The sequence below is a fragment of the Pezoporus wallicus genome, unplaced genomic scaffold (genome assembly GCF_028554395.1).
Source record: "Pezoporus wallicus isolate ANWC-B61680 ecotype Strahan unplaced genomic scaffold, APGP_CSIRO_Pwel_v1 contig_3486, whole genome shotgun sequence".
Taxonomy (NCBI): Eukaryota; Metazoa; Chordata; class Aves; order Psittaciformes; family Psittacidae; genus Pezoporus; species Pezoporus wallicus.
In genome coordinates, this window is record NW_026642292.1 from 3943360 (window position 1) to 3954596 (window position 11237).

The following is an 11237-nucleotide window of genomic DNA, read 5'->3' on the forward strand; positions in this document are numbered from 1 at the left end:
TCAGGATATGACCATTAGCTTTAGCAGAACCTTGTCTCCATGGAAGCAAAACCACCTTCAGGGATCTGATTCTGTGGAGATATTAAAAAAACATCTGCCAGGAGAAACCATTAACCAACCACAGGTTGTATAAGAACCAACTTCTGCAGCTGATCAACAATGAGTCCTAGTGTGGCTGAAGCACTTTTTTTCTTTTGGAATAAGCAAATGCCTTATACAGCAGTTTCCTCCTGTTGTACTTCCCCAACACTTGATGGTTTCCATATTCAACAGAAAACCTGTGTCTCCGCTGAGCAACCAAGGGTTCTTACCTAGGAATGGAGACATAGTAGGATGCATAAATGGAGCTGGATCATGTAGCCAAACTGAATAACATCCAGTTCATAATGACCTGGCATAATTCTGTGCCAGGATATGGGGAAATGTACTAAATGGTTTTCCAAAGGGAGATACATGTTGGAGAGGAATGGTAAAAGACACAGACCGAGTCTGAGCTTCTAAGCACTGCATTCCCCGAGTACAGGAGGGAGAGGGACATGGAGGGGCAGCTAAAGAAACAGGTCCCTTTTCCCTGATCCCTCTACTGCTGGCAAGGCTGTGATTTTATACAGGAAAAATAGAGCACTAGAAAGGTCTGGAATAGAAAAAGATCACAGCTCTTTTTCCCTCTGCCAAGGTGACAGCCCTAAGGGGCCAACAAAGCAACATATCTGCTTGTCTTACTCTTTCAAGGATCGCTTCAGCTGTGGCATTGTACTGCACCCTCCCATCCAACTGGGATTGCCTCCAGTGGCACTTATGCTTCAGTTGAGAGGAGGGAGGATTTAATACAGGAATGCCCTGATGCTAATGCCTTGCCAGAGGTGCATGAAGCATTCCAGGTTGCCAAGAGGCCTGACAAATATACAGTCCTTTGGGACAAGGTCTTTTGTGTTTTTTATGGGCTGATGGACTCTCACGACTGGAAGCGGAACTGATAACCAGCAATACAGGTCATTGCAGCGCCTGAAAATGAGACCATCCTGGTCTTTAAATCAACCTGCTTTAGTGCTTTCCTAGATGGAAAAATACAGACAAATGTCATGCCCTTTCCTCAAACCCAGATCCTCTATACCCCAGGAATAGACAGAGTAACTGCACTTCTGCATCTGAGAATTACTCAGCACAGCCCACCTCTGCCTTGGATGGCAACAGCATTACCTGGATCAGCTCCCTATAAGCACAAGAGGGCTGGAGAATCAGACTCATTTCAGCAGTGGAGGAACATAACCACTACATCTGCATGCATGCAGGCATGCAGAGCTCAAACAGTACTGAAGCATTAGCACTGCCCTCACAGGATGTGCCTGGCCTGGCTGCCCTGGACCTGGCAGATAGGAGAAAATTGAGACCTTTTTGGATTTGAGTGCACACCTCAATCAACCAGGCCTATTGCAGGGTTTTGGGTTTGTTTCGGTTGTTCTTCTTTTTTTAAATGGCAGTTCTTGTTCTTCTGGCTTGACAGAGACCTTGAGGACTGCAGAATCCCTCAGAATTCACTATCTGACGGATTTCCATCCACCTTACCTACTAAAAAAGTGTACAAGAAGGACAAAACATTTCTGCTCAACAGGGCAGACAGATTTGTAAAGCTGGATGGTGCAGGACAAACTGAGAGTTGTTTGTTGATATGACAGCAAACTTGAGGGTGGGCTCAAAAGACAGAAAGGTGAGCAAGAGTGACCCCTGCATTGCCCAGTGTGTCCTTCATTCCTTCTAAGACAAGATGGCCACCCCTGTGAAACCCTCACTTGGCCATCTTATCCGTCTTTAGTAATGCAACTGCTTAGCAAGCATCCCTGTTAGCTAACTCTAAGCCTTCCTTTAGCAAGTGGCAGTCTGCTGTACAAGGAAACCATTTTACCAGGCAATAACACCAGGTGGAGAGAAAATTCCTGTAAGCAGATTCCTTGCAACTGAAGCAGCAACCTTGACCAGTCACTTCTGAGCCCTGTTACATCCATAATGATACTGTCTCCACCTTTCCCTTCCCCCCAGCATGAAAGATGAGTGGTTGTGTGGAACGAGTCCCCGAGCTGTGATGGGAATCCGTCTCGCTTGGCTGCAAAAAATATATATATCTTGGTATGGCTGTGATGAATCCTTTCATTATTCATCTGCAATTGCCCTGCTACTGCTGCTGTTCCGTTCTCACTCTCTCTCTTTCTTTTATAAATAAAAATGGAAACAGATTAATGACAAATGTTGACAGAGATTGCTTTTAAACAGCCACACCTGAATGTGGGCTATGGGGGAGGAGCACTGGCAGAGCAGCATCAGAGGAATGGGAAAACCAGGAAAGACTAAGTAAGAGATGGCAAAAGATAAAGATGCTCACTTCAACTAGGCTACATGAGCAGTGACTGAGCAAGGTACCTTCCTGGTGATGAGGACCTCGATTTTCTCCATCACACAAGTGCTAGATCAACAGAGTTATGTACCCGAAGCTCTGCTGTCAAAGATACTCTGCATCAAAGTTTGCAGATACTACAGCAAAATATTTACAGGACGAAATGGAACACACAGAGGGGCAGTTACACACAGCAGTCCCCGATGGTGAATAAATAGTACCTAATAATGCTGTTCATCCCACTCCGCTCCTAGTGACCAGTGAGTACCAAGGCTCTACTTTTGTGCAACTGCCAAAGCCACTTGTATTTTGGGAATGTGGTTCCGATGGGCAAAGGCAGTTTGTGACCAGCCAGGACAAAGGTTGACATAGAGACTGAGTGCATCCATCGGAGGCAAACCTGGGTTCATGACACCTTTCCCTGTCTGTCCCCATTGCATGAGGAAACGTGTTTTACTCAAGCAGAACTGCAAGAAGCTGCATTCATTGTTTATTCATAGAATCATAGAATAGTTAGGGTTGGAAAGGATCTGAAGATCACCTAGCTCCAACCCCCCTGCCATTCCTACTTAATGTTCCATCCCCTTATTGAATAGAGCACAGGAGCAGGGGAGGAGTGGCAGAGTTGGTATCCAGGTCTTACAGAAAGAAAACCAACTCACTTTAGGTTTACTTCTGATCTTAAAATAACCCATTGCAGCCATTCTGAGTAGATGGGCTGCAGGAGACAAAGAGCTCTTAAAGCACTTCCCTCTCATAACCAAACTACACCTGTCTCCTGTAGATCCTGGCACATTTTCTCCTGAGTCAAATTTCAAGTTCTCATCACACAAATGCGTGAAAAGGCCTGACTTCCAAAATGGCCAACTCAGCTTGGTGTGCTGCTGAGCGGCACGGGGAGCAGCAGGGAGCTGCAGCCATTGCACCTGTGTTATGAGTTACCCAGATGTTGCGTCTTAGACCTTCTAGGTGCTATGTAAAGCCCATATAATGGAATAAGTCTCCTTTCACAGATGGGACAACTGATGTCATTCTCTTGCCCTTCATCCCTACCGATGCCTTTTAAATCATCTGAGGGTCCAGAGATTTTGCCTCCTCCTCTTCCCCTCTTCTCTTTCTTTTCTCTGCTTTTGAGCTCTTCCTTCTCCTCCACAGACAGCTTGGCTTTTATTACTGCTTCCGTATGTACCTCTACCCCTATGGTGATCTCCAGTAACTGAAGTCTCCTTCTCAAGGTCCCACACTCCAACACCTCAAGCACCACCTATCCACCTGAAGATACCATGTCTGATAAAGTCACCCTCTACCAAATAACTTCCAAGGCTATCTCAACTTCCTCCCGCTGGTTGTACCTCCTAGCTAGCTCTTCATTCCCATCAAAGCGTTTGGCATCACATTTGGGAGCAGAGTTGTGCACGGACTCATTGCTGCTTGCTCCTTGCCAGCCTCCCAATTAAGTAAACCTGTTTTCATCCTTCCTTCAGAATTGCTCCTGCTGTTTTTGTGCCAAGCCACCTTCCTGTCCAACTCAAAGCACACTGTTCCTTGGACTCCTTTCAACAGCAGCTAACGCAAGACATTACAGCACAGAAGCCTGCACCAACATCCAATGCATAAACAAAGACCAGATACATGAGAGGAGAGAACACACTGTCAGCATTTAATGACAAACATTAATTGCAAACAGCAAGATGGAGTTCTCCATCCCTGTTCTCTCAGCAGCCAAAAGCCACTCGAGCCAGAAGATGTGGCCATTCATAAACCAGGATCTATTAATTGCTGAATGGCCTCCTGCTCATTGTCTGACTGACTGCCACCAGCCTGCTCAGTGTCTGATCCACTGAATGGACAGACAGCCTCTTGGGGTTTTATTTATACCTCACTAGTGCAGGGACACAGGGCTTTTAGGGAGTGAGACAAGGGGGCACAAAATCACAAAATGGAATATAGAAACCTTTAGAATTAGTTTTAAGTAATGTTAAGTTTGATGGCTTTGTAACAGTAGCAATGGAAAATTACTGAGGTGCGTGATACATAGAGAAAAAAAATAGAGTACAGCTAGAGAACATACTGAGAGTTCTCACAAGATAAATCGTTGTAGTTGTGACATAGTTTAAGAAAAACAGTCTAGAAGAACAGGACACAGGGATAAGGAATATCTGGGAACCGCAGGTGTCCAGGACGGGCTACAGTTAAACTAACTGATAAGTAGGAGGCTAGGAGGATTATTATGTCTCTGGTGCTAATGAGCCAATTAAACTGGTATGAGCATCTACTGCGCATGCTTCAAAGGCTGCCAGAAGCGATGAAGATTGTTGGAAGAAGTAAACGACCCTCAGAGACCGCCACTGCAATTCTGTACGCATGTGGGGAGCTTTCTGGGAAATTATGTAATCCACACGTAGCCTCATGAATATGTATGTATGCCCAGTGGCTATAAAAGGATAGCTTGTGTGGCAATGGGGAGACACACGTTAGGAGGAGCTATCCCCTGTGTCTCCCGGCGCCGCAATGAAGAATACCTGCTTGTCAGCTTGAAAACTTTGTTGGCAAGTTTGTTCCTGGAGTTTTCTCCGAATCAGGAGGCAATTTCAAAAGCCTTTCAGGCCTGCCACAGATTTGCATTGTAACTCTTGCAAAGTTTTTACTTCTGTCTGTACCTCTTATTTTCCTGAAAAAAATTGCCTTACATCCCATCCCATCAGGCTGCGGAGCATGCTGCTTGCAGGCCTCAACATTTCAGTTACTTCTGTTAACAGCTGTTGCACAGGACAGATGACTTGTTTAATAACATTCTCAATCACCAGAAAGGCTGGCTCTCATCACATGGAAGATGATGCAGAGATACTAAGTATTTTTCATTATATTGCCCCGTCATTCATTACGCCATATATACAAATCAGCCCTCTAAAGAGAAGAGATCCATGTGAGAGACACTTTAGGTTCTCTAGAGCAAGCAAGTCCCCTGCAGCTATAATCCCTGCTTAGGAAGCACATATGGTAATGTCACAAGAAACGTCCCCTCTCACCTCAGCTAAAGATGGTGTCAAAACCACTAAGGAGCAACTGGGAGAAGAAGAGCACACAGCTCTTGATGAGGCAGCTCCAGGTGACTTTACGACCCCCAAAGCACCTTTTGCAGCCTTGGACTGTATGGAGCTCCTACGAGGTGCTGAATCCCTGGAGAAGGCGAGGTGGTGGGCACAGGTCTGTAAGTGATTAAGCCAAAGGTAAAACCTTGGTGTTATCAATTTGAGTTGTCTCCCTCATTCAAATGATGGGGCCTTCTCCCAGCCCGCCCATCTCCCCAGCCTCAGTCCTGCCCTCATGCCTTGGGCTGCCTCTGGCACTCCTCATCCACACCAGTTGAGCCAAATCAACTGATTAAACCAGCAGAAAAAAAGTAATTTTTTTGCAGTTAAGGGGGTTGACTGACTTAAAGGGATCCACAAAGTGAAAGGTAAGCAGCAGGAGCTTACAGCCAGGCATGCAGAGGAGACGGGGTGGAGATGGAAGGAGGAGGCTTCCCCTTTCAGCAGAGGTAACTTTTATCTCACCTCATGGCCTTGTACCCATACTTTACTTCCAACAAAGAAAACAAAATCCCTAAATTTTCAGTCAACTTCTACAGTGCTTTAAGATATATGTGTGTAAAAAGGTAGTAGAGAAATGGAAGGTCAACACCCTTTCAAATACATACATCTTACGGGGTTTCAGCTTCCACAGACATTCAAGGTGATGGAAACCCTTTGAGAGCATTGCAGATGAACTTACTGTCCCGGTCTATCCAACCACATATGCAGTCCACCCTACATGCTGCCCTAGTCTTTGTACTTCTCGGTTGATTTTAACCTACTCAGCCCTTCAGGATTTAGAGTCTCAGGTTCCCCAGTGTCCACCCCTCTCCTCAGGCTCTGGGGCCAGCAGTTGCATCATTTCTTGTGTAGTTACTTAGGACAGCATCATGAGAGAGTTTTGGCTGCTACCTTGCCTTGGAAACTTTATTAGCTTTGATGATATTTGTTGTTTTCCAAATAAACACCCTGCATTAACCCACATGAAGTTTTTGCCCTCCCAGCACTGAGCAGATTTGAACTGTGTGGGAAAACCAGAAGATATGGAGTCTGTTTACCCCTCACAAAGCTCACCTTTCACTCAAGTTTATGTTTAATCAGATGACATGAGATATCTAAGCAATGGAGTACAGTATTCATATGGATACAAACTGCCCAAGCAAAGGCCTAGTCTGGCCTATCTCTTTTTCCTCCTTTATCCTGCCCCTTGTGTCTCATAACTTTGCCCCTTTGTCCTTGTTCTGACTCTTTTCCGACCCTCCCATCAGGTGACAATTTGAATTTTAAAGCCATTTACACTCCAAAAGGTGCATAATCAGATTTTTATCCTGTACTTTTCCGATGTGACTTTTTTATTATGACATCAAGTACTGACCCATAATAAGGATGTAAATGCCCACTTTAATGTCTATTACGAGTATCTGCAGATGCATATAAAATTATAGTGTCATCACATAACTAAATATTAACCTCTTGAGCTCCATGACAGACAAACTCTCCAGGGAACACTGTATTCCAATTTTCCATTACCAGCAGTAGTTCAGCGACAAGCAGTAGAAGTTGTACTCATGCATACCCTAAACACTCAGGATACTTGCAGTACGGTAAGAGAGTAGTCACATTATGAATACGCCAGTTGTGGTGCTTCCAGTTGCCAGCTATTCGTGACAAGCATTTGGGTGCTTCCCAGGAACAAATACACAGTTACAAACACAGGTGGGATGCAGCTTACCTGAAGAAAAATTCATGTTTTCCAGCAAAGTTGTTTCCGAGTCATGCGGTAATGCACAGTCATCCCTTCACCCACAGCAATTAGCAGAGACAAGATAAGGTGCACTGCAACAAACCACGTGTCATCCTGCCCACTTCTGTTGAGCAAACAGTGCACTTTGCTCAGAAAATGCCCATTTAGCACAGGTGTAAAGGTGCAATGTGAGAGCAAGGAATGATGTGGACCACAGAACTCTATTGCAAGGGTAAGGATACCACAACTGCAGCTTCCTGCCCAGTCTCAAAATGGTATTCATAGGAATTCAAACATTCTGATTGTCATCTTTCAGGTTAATGGCATCTGTTTACACCAGAAATTGGATATTCAGCTGCGAGCAGAGCCTGTCATCCCATATCTGACACAAGGATCCTACAAAAACTTGGATAGGGAGGTTGTTTGTGGTTTTGTTGTTTTGTTGGGTTTCTTTAAAAGATGCATTAACTTCTATAGAAGATGTAGACCTGAGAGTGAATGGAGAGCATAGAACAAAACACAGGACAATAAAGACAAAAGTTAGCACCTTTTTTTTTTTTGTACCTTTCCCCTTCTTTTTGATACAGCTTGGTCAGAGGATTGATTCTGGCTCCAAAGGGGGGTCTCTGACTGTCCTGGGTTCAGCAGTAGCAGTCATGTTTTTTTCCTTTGTGTTAACTGGTGCATTGCTGTGTTTTGACTTCTAGTTTGAGAGCAGTGCTGGTGAAGCCGATGTTGTCGGTTGTTGCTAAGTGATGTTTACCCTGACCAAGGACTCTGTGAGGCTCATGCTCTGCCAGGGAGGAGGGGAAGCTGTGAGGAAGCAGAGACGGGGCGCCTGACCCGGGCTAGCCGGGGAGGTATTCCATACCACAGCACGTCATGCCCGGGGTGGGGGGTAACTGGGAGTTACCCGGAAGGACAGGGGCTTCCGGGTGGAACTCTCTTTCTTGGCCGGTGGTATCGTATTCTCTTCCCTTGTTATTTTCCCTTATCATTGTTTTAGCTGATAGTAGTGGTGGTGATTTGTTGCTGGACTGTTCTTGTCTCAACCCGTAGGAGTTGCACTCTCTCGATCCTCCTCCCCGTTCCTCCGGGAGCGGGGAAGGGGAGAGCCCCGGTGCAGGGGGGGGAGACGGACACGGACCTTGATTGTTGTCAGCTCGGCACCACTCACTGGGAGTGAGTGAACAAGTTACCTGACTGGGTTTAAACCACGACACTGACCCAAGGGCATTCTTCCCAAAACATACGTTAAGATTTCTGATACTTGAAAACTCTGCTGAACTGGGCATTAACAGGCTGCCTAGCATTTGTTAAATAACAGCCATGTTTTCTGCACTGGACAGTCATTACTTCGGAATTCAGGGAAGAAAACCAGAGGACACTTGTAATATCAGTGCAAGACACGAGTCAATAGTCACATCACCCTATGATGCCCAGGTAAAAGTATACAAAATATGACTGCTGAAGAGCAAGTTGTCACTTCCCTATTGCTCTTTCTCAAACTGTAGTAGACAAGCTATTTCATAGGAGACCCTCTGTAATACTATACATTTATATATTTATTCTGCTCTTCCACTTGCAATTCCCCTGAAGTCCAGGAATTGTAGGTAGGTCCAGAGACATATTTCAGGAAGCTAAGATACCCTATAAGGAAACCCCAATACAAAGTGAATACATACCAACTATTCCTAGTGCAAACATAAATTTTGTGTGTGCATACACACACACACTTATCTGGTTACAGATAAAAATACTCAGAAGTGGAGAAATGAACTGTTGTCCTAATTCATCCCTTTGCGCATACACATTACAATAACACCAAATCAAATGATCCACAGTTTATTTTCTGTGAAACTCTAGCCTCATACAGAACACGCTCCTCTGCAGAGATGAGGGCCACAAACTGTAGGAGATTGGGTCTGACTCATTTGCTGCTAGACAGAAAGGACAAAGCAAGAAACTGTCAGGACAAAAATCTTGCAATGAAAGTAATCAACCACGAGCCCTGGAGAGGTGCCAGCCTGTTGCCATCTCTCTAGTATCCAAGAAGCCAGAGGGCTTCCTTCAGGAAGGAGGAAGGTGCTTCTCACCTCATCAGTAGTTGTGGCTAGATTTGCAGAAGCTCTGAGTACTGGTAGCCACTATGGAACTTCATAGGAAACATGATTTGAACCTACAAAAGTCTACAAAGTGAGCCACTCCGAACTCCAGTTCCCACGTATCTCATCCTGGACCTCACAAGTTCAGGGAGAAATCCTGAGTTTTTGCTTCAGTTGTTCTAACTTAAACTTTCCACGTGTAAAATAAGGATGACAGTAACATCCAAATTCTCAGCACATAAATAAATTCTAACATTCTAAGCTGCCATAGCAGGAGGTACCCTGAAGACACTAAAAGGAAATGACTTCTTTCCTTTTCAGAGTGGAGCCTGGATGCTGTGCAGTAAATAAAGCCTGAAATCAGTCTAAATGAGGGGAAAAAAATCCACAAACCCAAGCAGATGTACATTCAGAGAATCTCAACTCTCCTACATGGACTGAGGCAGGAACCTAGTGTGAAAGGGGAGTGGGGGACAGGACACACAACCTCCAAATGCAGCAACATGTCATGCAACTGCTTGACTGCACTGTATGCTGCAGACAGAAGGACACTGATTATAGAAACATTGGCCACTTGAATTGTAGCTTTGCTGGTCATGAGAACACAATTTTTTCAGTTTGTTTTCTCTTTTTACTGGGGTGGGGTGTTGTGCTGTGTTACAGAAGGCACTTGTTTAAATGTCTAAATAAATGTGTGGTGGGTTGATGTTGGCTGGCCCACCAAAGCCGCTCTATCACTCTGCAAATACAGCGAAAGGCTCATGGGTTAGATAAGGCCAAGAAGAGAGCACTCACCCATTGTTGGCACAGGCAAAACAGACTCAACTCAGGGAAATTAGTTTAGTTTATTATCAATCAAATCAGGAAAACACCTTCCCTGCACCCCTTCATTCTTCCCAGGCTCAACTTCATTCCTGAGTTCTCTACCTCTTTTTCCCCAGTGCTGCAGAAGGACAGGGAATGGGGGTTGCAGTCAGTTCATCACATGTTGTCTCTGCTGCTCTTTACTACTTACGCTCTTCCTCTGCTCCAGTGTGAAATCCCTCCCACAGCAGACAGTCCCCCATGAACTTCTCCAACATGAGTCCTTCCCATAGGCTGCAGTTCCTCAGGAACTGCTCCAGTGTGGGTGCCTTCCATGGGTGCAGTCCTTCAGAAACAGACTGCTCCAGCATGGGTCCCCCGTGGGGTCACCAGTCCTGCAGCAAACCTGCTCTAGTGAGGGGTGCTCTCTCCACAGGGCCACAGCTCCTGACAGGAGCCTCCTCCAGTGCGAGCTTCCCATGGGGTCACAGCCTCTGTCAGGCATTCCCCTGCTCCAGTGTGGGGTCCTCCACAGGCTGCAGGTAGAGATCTGCTCCACTGTGGACCTCCATGGGCTGCAGGGGCACAGCCTGCCTCACCATGCTCTGCACCACGGGCTGCAGGGGAATCTTGGCTCTGGCACCTGGAACACCTTCTCCACCTCCTTCCTCACTGACCTTAGCGTCTACAGAGTACAGAGCTGTTCCTCTCACATATTCTCACTCCTCTCTTCCCACTGCTGTTCCTCAGTAGTTTTTCCTCTCCTGCTTCTTAAACACATGATCCCAGAGGCTCTACCACAACTGTTGATGGGCTCAGCTTTGGCAAGCAGCAGGTCTATCTTGGAGGTGGCATTGGCTCTGTCAGACACAGGGGAAACTCCTGGTGGCTTCTCACAGAAGCCACCCCTATACCCCCCCCACTACCAAAACTTTGCCACGCAAACCCAATACAATACATAAACACAAGAAATCTGTGGCTTAGAGTCCTGCAGCTTACCAAGGTGGTCAGAAGGATGGGAAATGCCACCTGCCGAGGGTAGCACTGTGGCAGCCTCTGCACTTCTTGAGTCCCTCTCCCCTTTCTTGTGAATCAGACCCTGCACTCCTCATTCCCACTCC

At 45.9% G+C, this 11237-nt stretch overlaps 1 long non-coding RNA gene across 1 annotated transcript; it reads right to left on the reverse strand.

The window, feature by feature from the left end:
• Window positions 1-6844: 6844 nt before the first annotated feature.
• LOC130609543 (uncharacterized) lies at window positions 6845-9106 on the reverse strand. The gene is made up of 2 exons (XR_008974808.1): window positions 8429-9106; window positions 6845-7831 (listed from the first exon to the last, which is right to left on the reverse strand). It is a non-coding gene; the product is annotated as an uncharacterized LOC130609543 (long non-coding RNA).
• Window positions 9107-11237: the final 2131 nt, after the last annotated feature.